This window comes from Sturnira hondurensis, unplaced genomic scaffold, assembly GCF_014824575.4.
Source record: "Sturnira hondurensis isolate 20B ecotype Veracruz unplaced genomic scaffold, ASM1482457v3 Scaffold0012467, whole genome shotgun sequence".
NCBI classification, from domain to species: Eukaryota; Metazoa; Chordata; class Mammalia; order Chiroptera; family Phyllostomidae; genus Sturnira; species Sturnira hondurensis.
In genome coordinates, this window is record NW_028085098.1 from 485,913 (window position 1) to 501,865 (window position 15,953).

Genomic DNA, 15,953 nt, shown 5'->3' on the forward strand with positions numbered 1-15,953 from the left:
TGAAAAAGAATAAATTAGGAGGTACGACTATAGCTGTATTTTTTCCTTCTAATAAATATCTCCAAATACAGTTTATAGTGATTCAATTTATCAGCAAGTGGTTGGCACGAGCTCCTAGAGGACAGAATGAGATACCTTCTACTGGAAACAAGGCCAAAGCTGCAGTTAAAGCAGCACTCTGTTTTAAGGATGGCATGGGAGTGCAGATAAATGTTTGTTCCTATGAACTGCTCTTGCATCCTTATACAAGGGGGGACCCCCAAAACACTGGAATTATCTTCTAGAGGGCAGGCACTTGTATTATAGGATTCCCCTGCTAGGTGAATGTACCAGTGTCAGTGTACCAGCTGGCGTTGTTGCGGGAAGCTGCATTCGGCTTCAGTGAATTTTTTTGAAGGCCTTGTCAACACGTTCGCCCATTTCACAATGGGTGATTTACAAGCACACCTGTCCACAACGCACTGAGTGTTCAGCAGTTTTTGACCAAAAGCGGCATGACCCCGATGTCCCACACTCCCTATTCACCCGAACTTGGCCCAAGTGATCTTTTTCCTGTTTCCTCGGATGAAAAAAGTCCTCAAAGGGAAATGTTTTGCCAGTGTGGAAGAGGTGAAGCAAAAAACAGCCGAAGTACTTAAGAGGCATCAAAATCAACAAGTTCAAAACTGTTTTTGAACTTGGAAACAAGGTTTTGAACCATGGAAAAAAATGTCTCAATGAGTGTTTTTGCATCAAATGGAGAGTACTTTGAAGGTGAGTGAAACATGTAAGAATGAATACTCAATCTTTTATAAATACATTCTGGGTTTTGGAAAATTCCCCCTTGTATGTCAATTTAGTATATGAGCATCAGATAGTTTAATCTGAAGTCTGTGGTGGTAAAGAAACACTTAACAGTTTCAAAAGCCAAACAAAGCAGAGAACACATGCACTGATTCAGTGAACCCTAATAAAAAACAGAATTTTAAAAAATGCATTGATTTAACTAATCACGCTTCAAAGATCAACAGTCCAACTTCCTCTCATGTGTCTTTATCTATGGCCTATGTCTCCTACGCCTACCACGAGTCCTCCTCCAAAAAAAGACAGATGGAGAGTAGTTATTTTCTAATTTTCAAGTAAAATGATTTTAGGAAATAAATACAAAATCCTCTCACCCCTGCAAAATTCTATAATAGTAAATAATGCTACAGATATGGAAGGAGACCACGGCTGATCGACTACTTCCTTTAATAACCAAAACCAGTCCATGCACGTGCCTGCACGTCATCTCTCACCTCCAAATTGTGAGAGGAAAAAGGGTTCAATCCAAAGAAGTTATTCAAAGCTTTGTTTCTCTTGAGCTCCTTTCTGTGCCAGGTTCACTGGATCACCTGCATTCACTACCCATAGGACTTGGCAACTCATTCCATCAATCTTCACCTTTCTCCCCAACTCTGAAAACTGAAGTTCAAAAACCAAAGGGGCAAAGGATACAAGACAGATGGAAAGTAGGTGCTGAATTAACGCAACAAATGTCAACCAAATACCCACTATGTGCCAAGGCCCATGCTAGGTGCTATGTGTCCAGGGATGAGTAAAATAAACTCCGTACCCTAGTGGAGCTCACAGTCTAAGAAGGAAGAGGAATATAGACACAAAGAAGCCAGTCAGCAAGTACACAATGCGAACCACACAGGCTGCTGAGCAAGAAAAGATCAAGGCAGAGAAACTCACACGTGTACCAAGAAGAACAGGAATGTCTACTTTTCATAACAGGGAAAAACCAACAACCACCTAAATGACCATCACTGGAGAAACAGAGAAATAATCTGCAGAATACTCTGTGATGGAACACTCCAGAGCAGTTGAAATGGAATGATCAGATAGATGTATGTGTATCAACGTGGCCATAGTTAAAGAAATAGAATGTTGGGAGAAAAAACAAGTTGTTAACTCAAATATGTAGTATAATTCACATACGTTAAATGGGCAATCTCACAGATAAAAAGAAAAGCATACAAAAAGGAAGGACACATATCAACTTCACAACGGGAGCTGCCTCTAGACAGGGAAGGAGGAGACCGGGGAAGGGCGCACGGAGGACGTTATTCGTAAAGCTTTCTCCGACTTAAAGTCTTAAGCAGCTATGACAAAACCTTAACATGTATTAGTTCTGGAAGATGGCTACGTGAATATGTGATTCTACAAAAATAATGGAGAAAAATTTAGATTTAAAAATGAGAGGTGGAGTGGATGGATCCATTCACGTAGAGGAGTCAGGGGAGGCCTTGCTAAATTGTCGTATAAGCTGAGACCTGAAGGGAAAAAAATGCAACCCTGCTCCAAGCCTGGGGTGGAGCATCCCAGGCAGAGGGGCCCAGATGCACAAGGCGGGGGGGGGGGGGGGGGGGACAGAACTGAACCTGTGTGTGGAACTAAAAGAAAATGGCTGCTGGTGGGGCTGGAACTAAGCAGGGATGGGAAGTTGGCAGTAGTTCGGTAGGTAGTACACAGGACCTTGGAAGCCCAAGTGAACTGAGAAAAGCCACTAGAAATGACATGATGCAATTACATGTTAAAAATATAGATTACCTGCTTTGTAGAGAAGGGATTAGAAGGAGCAAAAGTAAAAGGCAGGCTGCTGTGGCGATGCTGGCCAGTCACGATGGTGGCCTGAACTAAGTTAGAGGTGGCAGTGGCAAGGGAGAAAAGTGGACGAATCTGAATATTCTGAAGGTAAGGTTGGCAAGACTTACTGATAACTGGATCTTAGCATTGGAGTAAGAAGTGATAAGACAGACAACTATTTCTTAAATATTATTACAATACTTGGTATTTGCCACCGTGTGCCCAAGAACATGGAAAAACACTCCAGGCTCCTAAATCTGGTTTGTTTGGTTTTTTTAAAAGATTTTATTTATTTATGTTTAGGCAGAGGGGAAGGGATGGAGAAGGAGAGGAAGAGAAACATCAATATGCGGTTGCCTCCCGTGTGTCCCCCACTGGGGACCTGGCCTGCAACCCAAGCATCTGCCCTGACTGGGAATCAAACCGGCGACCCTTTGGTTCACAGGCTGGCACTCAGTCCACTGAGCCACACTAACCAGGGCTAAATCTGTTCAGTAAAAATGAATGAACAAACGTATCAAATTCAAGAGTAAATGAATGTAAATATGAGCTGAGGTCATTATGTTAAAGACTGAGGAAGGGTCGGGTAAAATCAGTCAGGGAACGTGAGTTTTGAGGAAGATTAAAAAAGATAAGATTAAAAAGATGAAAAGAAATGAGTGTGCGTGGACAAAGGCAAAAAAACACAGAGGAAATGGCAAAGTAAAAACATAAAGTCAAAAAAATGTTGCAAACCGAATATAAATCAGCCTTATTAGAGTAAACTACTCAGCATTCAAGTGAGAGAAAAATGTGCATGAGGTTAAGAGACACTCTGAAGAGAGGGCAGACACGACAGCATGAGGTGTTTCGTTTACAGCTAACACTTATCAACATATTAACACACACTATCTTCTTTAATTCTCCCAACATGCAACCCTGTTGGGTAGTTAACATTATTAAAAATACGGAAGCTGAGGCTGAGAGCGGTTAAGTAATCAGTAGGCAGGTTGCCAGCCCAGGGAGAAGCAGAGCCAGGCAGCCATGCCCTGGGGCTCACCTGGGAAGCCATGGGCCGGAGGTGGTAGGGAGACCGGGGAGAAGAGGGAGAGTGAGGACCCCAGGCCTAGCCTGGACCCAGGATGGTGACCTTAGCTAAGGTGTTTTACAAGCTATTCTCCATGTCTCAAATCCCTCACCTATAAACTCGGGGAATTACAATGCCTACCTATAGCAATTCTGCCTCACCACCATCACTGCACGCAAAGAGCACTGGCTGAAATTAACAATCACCTTCACGCCCCAAAATTCAATGGAAAATTTTCAAAACTTTCATCACTGCTTCTTCCTGACAGTCATCTGCCCTCAAACACTCTTCCACCATACCACGTGGTGTTCCTATGTTTCTCCTCCTGGCTCTTCTACAGACGAATGGAAGTCCATCCTCTCCCACCAAGCAAACCATCGTGCTGGGGATCCTTCAGCCCCTTCTCTTCCCACTCTCTCCTCTCTCCCAGGGTAATCTCAAGCCAAGCCCCGTGGCTTATTTACCGTAATACACTAATGACTCCCAGATTTGTATCCTTCCACCACAAAATTAACACGTCCAAGATCACACTGCTGATGGTCCCCTTTCCTGGCCCCAAACCCGATCATTTTCCAGTGCTCTTCACATCAATGAAAGGCACGCCATCCGTCAACCTGCACAGTCAGGCAGTTGTCCTTGGTAGTTTCCCTATTCTAAGCCAACCCATCACCAGGTTTTGATTTTTTTCACTTAACATCTCTCTCACGTCTGTATCCTCCCTCCTCTGCCTGTCATGACACCAGCCAAGTAACCACCATCACTTGCCTCAAATACTTTAATAAGAGCCTACTAATTCTTTCTCCTTATCTATTCTGACCCCTCCAACTCACTCAGCCAGAATGATCTTCTCAAAATGCAAATGGAAGCCAACCCCTCCACCCTGCACAGAACCTGCCGATGTCCACCCCTGCTCAGTATTGCCTACAAGGCCTGCGTGTGGGTCCCAGCCACTCTCCAGACTCACCTCCTGTCACTCTCCCCTTCCTTTCTCCACTCCAGCTTTCTACACATACAGCAGCTTCCATCAGTTCCTCAAACACATAACGCTTCTACCCACCACAGGACCTCTGCACGTGTCCTCCCTCACACTGAAACGCTTATTAGTCCTGCAACCCTTTGGCTAATTAACTCTCATGCACACTTTTCAGATCTCAGCCCTAGTGTCACTGGCTCAGGAAACCTCTGCTACTTCCGCCAAGGTGCTTTGATTCTTCACAGGGTCTTTGCCATCAGCACTCAGAAATTCCCGTTCCTTTTCTCCGTACTTATTTCCTTTTGGAATGGCATAATTCATTCATCTGACTATTTGCTTAATGGCTGTCACCTACCGGAGTGAAAACTCCATTAGGACAAGGTCCTTGAATACTTAAGTTTACCACTGTTTCCCCTAACACACCAACACCATGCCTGATACTTAGGAGCTTGGAACCTCACGTGAATGCTCGCCCTGGGTTGTCAGGAGAAACAGCAGTATATGGGCTTTCCTACGTTAAGGTGCCTCGTAGCTGGAGCTCAGTAGTAATCTCCATCATCTAGCACCCTCTGACGAGTGAAAACAGAGGCTCAAACTGACGGGCTTGCTCAAAGCCACACAAAACAAATTAGCAAATGGGTAAGTGTGGCACCCTTGGTTTCCAGTCCAGGCTTTCTCCCGCACATAGGCACCCTTTTCTGTGTGTTTGGTGAGCCCACTAAAGATCCTTTCTCTTGTTTACTCGTAAGTAATCATGAGTTTGGCCCCCCCAAACTCTAGCCTTAGCTTTACTGGAACCATTACCTAACGCTTTTGTCTCAAGCCTGCAGGGCACAAGCAATGTCATGTGTCTCTATTTCCCTTCGTGGCACACACTCAGCAAATACTACTCAAAGAATTTCTGGCTATGAGACAAGGATCAGTAATTGAATTAAATATATTCACCTGCTCTCAGCCAATCTTCAGAAGATTGGCTGAGAAAAATCTTCTTTTTCCCCCTGCCCCATCAAGACACCATCAAAGAAGAAGTGCCCAGATTTTTTCCTGGGATTCAATTATCAGCTGTCTGTCGCATCATGCCACAAAGTCCAATTTAAATAGCACATACACCCTATCCCGCTGGCCAGAGCACAGAAATGTTACATGTGGCCTAAGAACAATGCACATTATTAATAGCCTGTGAGCTTATTCCTTTCCCCAAGTGCCCCCTCCTCACCCCCATTCCTCTCCGCCTGCGGAAGGCACACCACCCTCCTGCTCAGTGCTGAAAATATAGTCTGTGGTTAAGTCAGCAGGGGTGAAAAGCCCCTGAAATAAATATAGCCAAATGTCTGACACTCCAAATTATGACAGAAACCTAATATCTTTGCTCCACTCCCATCCCCACTCAACTCTCAGCGCCAAGGCACAAAAAATTTCATCACTAGCCTCAAAACAACCAATCTTTCATCAAATTTGTAAAACAACAAAGCCAATAAAAATAGGCAATAGAAAAAAACTAAGCTCAAACCTGCAAAGAACTAGTAATTCCAAACGCTGCCCACAAACCATTTCTAGAAATCACTCATGCTCTGGTGTTGTTTTGAAAGCGCAAGTAAAGACTGGCTTTAGTTATATTTATTTCATTTGGTGTTTTAAAACAGGGAGGGAATTGATTTTCAAAGAAAAGTTTGAAATTCTGAGACTCGAGTTTAAAAGGGAAACAAGCCAACTCGACCACAAAAATTAATAATAATAAAAGGAAACAAGGACAGCTGAACAATGCAACGCCCGCACTCAATTTCAAAGTAGGTACAAGATGTCGAAAACGATGACTACAGGGCTCAGGAATCCCTGGCTTAAAATCAAACAGCTTCTTAACACATACACACATACATAAAGCCATTCTCCCCGCCTCCCAAAACTCCCACGACTTACCAAACTCAGCTCACTGTAATTTAACACAGTATTTATGACATGGCGAACTGACACAGGCTCGCACTGCCTGCTGAAAGGATGATATACATGCAGAAGGCACTAATTCGCCCAGTTCCCTCGGTTAACCAGTCCCGAGCCATAATAAACCCCACTAGCTCGTTTTGTTTTCAAATGTGAGATGGATGTGCCTTCAAAGGACCTGACTGGACTGTGGTGAAAAGTATGTTGAAGCCACTAAAATGGTGCAGGCTGCCAAAAGCAGGTTATTCCAAATTAGTGATAAATGTGCCCAGCGTGGCTACAGTGAGGAGACAATGCGGCGACACCTTATACACCATCAGATTCAAGCGCTGAGGCAGCTGATTCATGTGGGGGATGGGAAATCTGCAAGGTTGCCAGGTGCGACCATGTCGCCCATAAATCTATCACCTGGGCAGACAAGGAAAGGAAAAACAGAGAAAAGGTCAATATTTGGGTTTTCTAGCGATCCATCTATACCTGCAATTTGTGAAGGGAGGGGGAAGAAAGGACGTGGTAGAAAAAAGTCAAGTTCTATGATATTTCCCCTTTCCTAAACAACCGTGTTATCCAGGAAATTACCTATGCAGACGGACTGTAGAGCCAGACAATTCAACCTTATGCCAATTTCCATGCCACTGATGAATAGTGGTTAATAAATTCACACTTTTCTTTTGGTCTCTTAACAAGGAGGGAATGGCACTTTCGAAATCATTACTGCTCTGTCATCTTGGTTCACTGCCAAAGCAAGGAGCTTTCGAACACCTGTCAAATAACACGCGGCTCGTGAACAAGAAACACACCAACTTAGGTTTATATAAGATGTTCACATAGGCAGAAAGAGAAAATGAGTTGGGTTAACAGAAAGTCCCCCGTTCTGGTGAGGGATGGGAAGAAAGGAAGAGATTTCCAGGACTCAGTTTATGTTATTTGAGTCAGAGTAATGAAACCCAATCTGTCCCGGCACACACACAAGGTCAGCCTGATAGGACTTATCTCCTCATCCTTAGCGGCATTAGCAGAGGTTTCAGTAATTACAATGGGCAAAATATTGAGACAAAAATACCACCCCTGTCTTCCCAAATAAGAGCGCCTAGTAAAAATGACCAAAGTATCTTTTTCTTGTTCTGAGCATCCAGGTCATTCTTATAAACTCAAAATAGGCTGAAATATCAAGATCCTCTGTTAAAAATGCATCTCCTGCACACCCACCCACCTCTAACTGTGAAGACTACTAGGGCAGCGTGACCCGGCACCTGTGTGGCACAGGCCTAGGTGTGAAGGTAGAAGACCAAAACGTATGGCACGTGATCTCGGACAACGTGAACACAGGTGGAGACTGGAGACTACAGAAACAATTTGAGGCTGTGGGAATGTCTTTCTTTTTGTTAATAAAGAGAAAATTTTAAAGGGTTTTATTTATTTATTTTTAGACAGATGGGAAGAGCAGGAGAGAGGGAGAGAAACATCCATGTGTCGCTGCCTCTCACACATACACCCCCAACCGGGGACCTGGCCTGCAATCCAGGCACGTGCCCTGACTGGGACTCAAACCAGCGACCCTTTGGTTCACAGGCCAGCACTCAATCCACTGAGCCACATCAGCCGGGACAGTAAAGAGAAATTTTTAAGTGTCCATACTAGTGTGTGCCGACTCGTCCTAAAATCTAATAGTAAAACACCCAATGTCTGGGGCTTTTTAAAAAAAAAAAAAAAAAAAGCTCTAATTTAGATTGAGAATAAGAAACTTTCACTTTCTTTAATGAAATAAATCCTGAGAGTTTTAAGGTTAGCGCTAAGAAGATTATCTCCCCCAAAGATGGGGGGAGACCAGCCCACAGCCCCAGGACCACCTGTTCCCACCGCCAACACCCAGAGGTATGACGCGTGTAGAGGAGGGGTGTGGGGTGTTCCTTCTTGACAAAAATTTGTGTTATCAGGGTGAGTGGGCCCTCCCCTCTACTCCCCGCAGTTCGGGAAAGACAAAGATAAGGCAAACATTCTAAAGTTCAGTAAATGCAATGGATAAATAAGGACAAAAATATGCCCTTGCTGAAGCATTCTTCTCTTACACTCACAGATTCCAGCCTGTTTCACCAGTAGGACTTCTAACATCCACGTCTAACATCAATCCCCTTCCGTCATCCTAAACCTAAACTTTTTAATGTCCAAAACCCAAAAGAGCTCACAGAGGGAGGTGTACAGGCAACTTGGAGGTGCTAGTTTCCAACTATTACGAATGAATAAGAAGGTCATTCTAAATTTATTTTTAAAGGCCTAAAGTGTTAGCTATTTTGAAATAAACGTACCAATGTTTTCAAGTATGTAGAGTAATTCAAAGAAAGCCTAAGTGTCACCCACTTATTTACCTCTCTAGATGCAACACTGTGCTAATAAAGCATACATTTTTCTATATATGAGAAATTTTTGTTATCGCAGTTCTCTCGAATCAATCAACGTACGGTATCATAATTTGGGCTAGACTTCCATGGGGTATTTCTAAGTTAGTGCATCCTCTTCTTATCTCTCCATTTACCAATCACTTTCATCAATTTTCAGAAAGGAGACAAATGGACAAGGAAACGCAGATGCTAATTAGTAAAAGTTCATCAGTACATATGATCTGCAGTTAAGATGCCACTTACTTGACTGGAAATAAGCAATCTATAGAATTTAAAGGTACATGACAAGAACCTAAGCTCCAAAATGACTATTAATTTACACTATGTAGTGACGAACGGTAACTAGAATTACTGTGATCATCTCACAGTGTATACAGATAGTGAACTATTATGTTGTACACCTGAAACTGACAGAATGTTATATGTCAACTATAAGTCATTAAGAAGAAAAAAGAAATAGTCAGAAAAATATTTGTACTATGAAGAATTTGTACTCATTCCATCTGCATTACCACACATTCTGATCAGATGTGAATTAATGAAGCTAAATAGTATCTGTTAGAAGTTTTGAAGAATTACAAAGAATTCAGATACAAAGACCCCTGAAATACAATAATAAAAAGGGATAAAGGTTTCTCTGGCTCAGAATATTATAAAACAAATGACTTCAAAAGTGACAAGTAATCTTGGATCACTGAAAAAGGATATTGTTTTTTTAATATCAAATATATTCTGCCAAAATACATGAAACCTACATTTCATCCTTAAAAGAAATTATCTTCTCATACTTAAAAAAAAAATCAAAATGTTAGTAGGTCAGCTGAAGTTAAAAGTAGCTTTAATGGTGGCTATTAAAATTCTAGAGACAGAATTAGAACTCTTCCCTCCTACCACCCACACAGTTTCCATGGGTCTGGTCTGGCAACAAAATTCTTCACACTGCCATGGTTTAGGTGACAAAAGCACCCATTTTTAAGGCTGAAGTTTTCCCTCAAACTACCAAAGTAGAGGGGAGAGATGAAATAAAAGAGCCAGTAGTTCTTTCCCATTGTTGCTCCATGGTCCCCTTTGAGACTCTTAAACGCTATACACACTCTCCACCCACCCAAAAGTGTACATATGCGCAGATACCTAAAACGCTGCATACCACTTCAAAGGATTCAACCCTTCCTTCCACCCGGCTTGGGTTTGAGAAGTGCTCATACGACAAGCTAAGAACAAGTGACACATCAAAAATCTGTTTTCTAAATATCCAAAAGATGTTTTCTTTTCTTTAGTGTAATTTTCTCTACTTTTCACCTACTATGACCAAAGCTGTTAGAAACGAGGGTGATTTCTCTATTATATATGACTTTCCCTTAGACCAGAGGTCGACAACCTCTTCCCGTGAAGGGCCAGAAAGTATGTATTTTAGGCTTTGCAGGCCATCCAGTCTCTGTGGCTACTCATCAACTCTGCCACTATAACAGCACAAATGCAGCATGAACAAACAAGTATGGCTGTGTCTCAATAAAATTTGATTGAAAAAGACAGGCAGTGATGATGCCCTGCCTGGTGTAGCTCAGTGGACTGAGCACAGGCCTGTGAACCAGAGGATCACGGTTCAATTCCCAGTCAGGGCACATGCCTGGGTTGCAGGCCAGTTCCCAGCAGGGGATGCATGAGAGGCAACCATACATTGATATTTCTCTTCTTCTCTCCTTCCCTTCCCCTCTAAAGATAAATAAATAAATAAATCTTAAAAAAAAGAGAGACACCTTAAAAAAAAGGCAGTGAATAAAAATTAGCCCATGGCTTATAACTTGTCTACCCCTGGAAGAGAGGAACAGATTCAACAACTCCACAAGGAAGAAAAGAGACAAACACAATTATATCCATAACTTCTACCACCCTTAAAAATAATTTCCAGAAGGGTTAAAGAATGAGAAAGGCCATACTCTGCAACTTTTAGAAGAAAATAAAAGAGAATGTCTATATCGCTGGAGGAGGGAAAGATTTATCAAGGAAAAGAAACTGTACAGGGGGAAAAAATCAAGTATTTGGCATTACAATAAAAAAACTTCTGCACAATGAAAAACCAAAAAAAACGTTAAAGGATAGGCCACAGATCACAAGATATTTGCAACACAAATGACAAAGAAAGGATTAGACTTTGAATATCTAAGAAGAAATACTGAGACATACAACCCAATGAAATAGGACATGCATATGCAGACAGGCAACTCACACAAGAAAACTGAAGAGCTACAACACGTGAAAAGATGCTCAACTTAACCGATACTTAGGGGAATGTAAATTAAGATCACAATGAGATACCATTTCCTAATCATGAGAGTGGCAAAAAATAAAAATTCTGATAATACCAAGGGCTAACAGGAACGTGGAACACCAAGTAATTATGGCCATAAATACTATATACTATATAAATACTATAGGCCACATGACCATACGTATGAATTTAGCCATTTGAAAGAAGTAGCTTCCCATGATAAATCAAAGGACTACTCTCATCAATGTTATACTTCTTGTGAATGTGCAAACTCCACGCCTAGTAACACGCTAGAGAATCTCTTGCACACGTGGCACTCTGTCATTGCAGCACTGCTGCTAACAGCTAAAAAGGAAAACAAGTGAAAACTTGGAAACCTACAAATGTGGACAACGGCAGAACACAAATAAACTGAGCTGCATTTATTCCCTGAAATATTATATAATAGATAACATGAATCAATCAATTCGAAAAATGTATCCACACAGATATACTTCAAATGTGCTATACAGAGTAGGGTTTCCCCACTTTTTGTGTTTGGCTAGCTCCAAACAAAATGTATAGCACGACACACAAATGGTAAAAACTTTCAGTGCACTGCATGTATAAGCACACACATATCGTAAAAGTGAAAAATGATAAGAACAAAACTGACCCCAAGAGAGCAGTCATCTCTGAGGTAGATGAGAAAGAAATGACCGAAGCCTGGCTGGTGTAGCTCAGTGGATTGAGCGCGGGCCTGCGAACCAGACAGTCGCGGTTCGATTCCCAGTCAGGGCACATGCCTGGGTTGCAGACAGGTTCCTTGCAGGCTAACTACCAGCAGGGGATGCACAAAAGGCAACCATACATTGATGTTTCTCTCCCTCTCTCCTTCCCCTCTAAAGATTAATAAATAAATAAAATATTTAAAAAAAAAAAAAAAGAAATGACCGAGTGTGGGGAGAAAGGGGACTTTAGCTGTCTCCATAATATTTTATTGCATAGAATTTCTTTTTATTTTATTTTTTTTAGAATTTCTTTTTAGAAATAGGTTTTTTAAGAAAAAAGGTTGGAAAAGTGAAAATTTGGGTTGCTTCCAGATAAAGATGAAAGATATACTTAAGACTTATAAGATTCTCCATCATCACTCAGTCTCTTTTGCCACCAACACCAATAAAGGCTAAAGTTGTCGTGTGTCCCCCACCTGCCATCCCCCCCCACGCCCTGTTGTTGTCACCCCAGGGCTATTACCAAGAGCCCCTGATAGGTGATAGCACATGGCCAAGAGACTCTCAGGAAGGCCTACCCAAGCTGCAATGTGTTTATACCATGACTAGGATACATTTTCTAAGCGTACAAACTTCAGCTGTACACAACAGAAAACTAGACCGTCCACAACTGCTTGGCAGGCAGGCTGGCAAAAGACTCATTTCGGCCTCCTGGGTGAGAAAATAAAAGTGCATGGGTTCCACACCCAAACATTAGAGGCATGCGTTCAGGCACAATCACAAATCCAGACCATTAAGTCGTTTTCTCAAGGGCATAGAAATAACGGAGTGCAGAAACAAAACAATAGCAACATCAATAAGTACTAATTATTCCATAAAGACAAATATTACCATTACACTAAGGATTATGCAATAAGGATGCTTGTAAGTATAGAGTAAGTTTAAACTCCCTCAAAAAAAACCCTAACAAACTCAAAGAGACAAAATTACGTATCAAAATCATTCAAATTCTCTTTAGATTACGCTGATACTGTGACTAATAGAGTCATTTTTGTAGCCCCGTGGCCAGAAGTGTGAATTTCGCTGTTTGATAGAAGAATTGGCTTGTTTTGATACATTAAATGATTATTCTTACCAATGAAACTTACGATTCAAAAACCATTATTATTTTAAACACTAAATAATTTAGACTATTCCAATCCTTTGGTCCAGTGTTAGCCTTTATTAACAGTTTCAAAATTAATAACAGTCAAAAATTTGGACACATTAAATGGCCTACACTATTGTTCACGGAATAAAGCCCTTAATTGATTAATGATCGCAGGGTATCTATCGCCATCTAGTGAACAATCACTTCAATTACCACACCCGTAACAACAACTGTGTCCGTTTTTGGGGTGTTTTAAATTGTGGTTCAAAATACATGTCTATTTAGTGCGACCAACTTGCCCAATATCTTTTTTGTGCCTCTCTATACATACACTGAGAACACACACAAATACAGATGGCATTTACACAGATGCACTTCTGAGTGTCTGTAAACTACGTTTGTACATTACTTCTCTGGAAACATGGACCTCATTTTTTTTTTTAAAATAACTGTCAGGTCCCTCATACAATTTCAGCAACCATTAACTAAATCAAAAATCACAGAACAGTTTAAGTGTGAAAGATCGCACCTAGGAAAAGACAATATTGATGTCCACTTGACACAACTGTGAGCATTTTTATCGTAAGCCTGTTTTTAAAAGTACAATTAGTAATTACTCTGAACACTCTAGCAGCCATAATACATTTGATTACAGAAATTATTAGGTCACCAGAGCCAAAGCTGCATGATTCTGACAAAATTGAACACATACAAGCTCGACTTAAAAATAAAGAGGGAGCGGCACTTCCAGGCCTCCGCAGACTGTGGATTAATCCATATTCAAATGCAAAATTTTATAATCTTTTCAGATTACATGCTACCAGGTTTCCTTTCCTTAATTTCCACTTGAACCTTAATCTAATTTATCCTAAGAGGACTTTAAAAGGAAACAACTTACAGGCTCTTCAAGGTACACATTATTTTGTCCCTCCTTCTTAGTACAAAAAGACCAGTCTGATAAAGTTACGAAGGTGTTCCAAAATCTCAGCCAACTGACTCTCATTTTATACATCGCTCTGCCTACTTCTCTCATAATCAAAAGATGCTTGAATCACAAAGGCCTGAGCATATATAGGAAACACTAGTAAACCCAAAGACAGATTATCATCACACAGGACATTCATTCTGCCAGTGTTAATAATTATCAGCCTTTTAACAGCCTTTTCTATTTTAGGAAATCATCTCTGTAAGTGGCTTTGAATCTTCTAGAATAAGATTTCCAGGGAGCAACTGCATCACGATTATTTCTCATTAACCTCACATGACTTTAAAGGTCCACTTTGCACAGTTGTCGTGTTTATAATTTGTGGCAAGGAGCAAAGGGGAAAAAGAAAAGGGGGAAATAGAAACCAAGAATGTAAATCACATCTACTTATTTCTAGACTTGTCTGAAATTCTTTGTTTTTTTTTTAAGTGGGGAAAGCAGGATTTTTTATAGTTTATTTATAAAGATGTGTTATTGTTACATTTTTTATACAACAGAAAAATAAAAACTGAGTTTAAAATCCAGCTAAATGAAAATGTTGCCCACAAACTACAATGGATTAGGGGAGTGGGGGAGATCACTGGACAAATTTGGGGCTTATCATTATCAACAGTGCCCTTTTAAGCTTGTGGATTTCTGAGCCAATGCAGAAAATGTAACAACAGGGATTTCCCAACAGCAAGAGGCACCCTCCAAGGGAGTAAATTGTCAACTATTGCCTCTCGTGAGAAACTTAAGAGTAACCTTGATCCAATCTCAATAGTCAACCCATGTATTATCACCCAGTTGGGGCATAGTGAGTGCATTTCCTAATACAAAAATAAGATGGTATTCTGTCAAAGCCACTGGATACATATACAGAAAGAAAATTTAAATAATTTTAAAATAAACTTGGCTTAAGAAACTGAAAACATCCTTTCCTCACTTTAACTAGCCCTAAAACACATTATCTTCTCACGTAAAAAAGACCTGTGTCTTGAGATCAGTTATGAAAAAAGATGATCTTCCAGGAATATGACATAAAATACAAAGCAGAAACACGGCCTGAAAGACATCTTGAGATGGGGCAGACAACCCTCATGTAGCGAAAGCCTTACAATCAGGAAGGTATGCCTTCCAATTCAAAACAGTCACTTATCAGACCGCACCTCTTTGAGCTGATCTTTCTCATCAGCAAAATGAAAACATTATCACCTCTATCAATGGATTCTTTGTGGGTTTGAATGAAATAATGCATCTGAAAACTTCTCACATGTTGCTGGTGTCCAATACATGTTGTGCCCTTCCTCCCCAGGCCCTAAGCCAAGTCTTTGAGAGAGGGATGCCAACTGAGGAGCAGCGCTGAACATTCCGTTGGTTTCATGCCAGCTAGACCTGTGCCACCCACTCTAGTAGACACTAGCCACATGTGGCAATTCACAGTGAAATTGATTATAATTATAATTAAGTAAAACTCAAACTCCAGTTCCTCAGCTAGGTGGCACTAGCCCGATGGTATGTGCTCACTAGCCACTTGTGCCCGATACAGCTACTGTATAGGACAGTGCAGAAGATGAAGAACATTCCCATCATCTTAAAAGTTCTGTTGGACAGCACAGATCTAGGCTCTGAAGCAGGGTCAGCAAGCTTATTTTTCTGAGAAGGGCCGGGAAGTAAAGATTTTAGGCTTGGCGGGCCATGCAAGTCTCCATCTTGACTACTCAAGTCTACTCATTAAACACAAAAGCAGCCATAGGCGACACATAAACCAATGAGTGTGGCTGTGATCCAAGAAAATGTTATTTAAAAAATTAGGTGGCAGGCTGGCCCACAGGTCGCACTTTGCCAAACCCTGCTCTAGAGTATTCTGAGTC

General features: G+C 41.2%; 1 protein-coding gene across 2 annotated transcripts in view; it reads right to left on the reverse strand.

The window, feature by feature from the left end:
* Positions 1-15,953, reverse strand: part of POLA1 (DNA polymerase alpha 1, catalytic subunit) — a 300,925-nt gene that overhangs the window by 227,687 nt on the left and 57,285 nt on the right. The gene's annotated exons all lie outside the window — the stretch shown is intronic.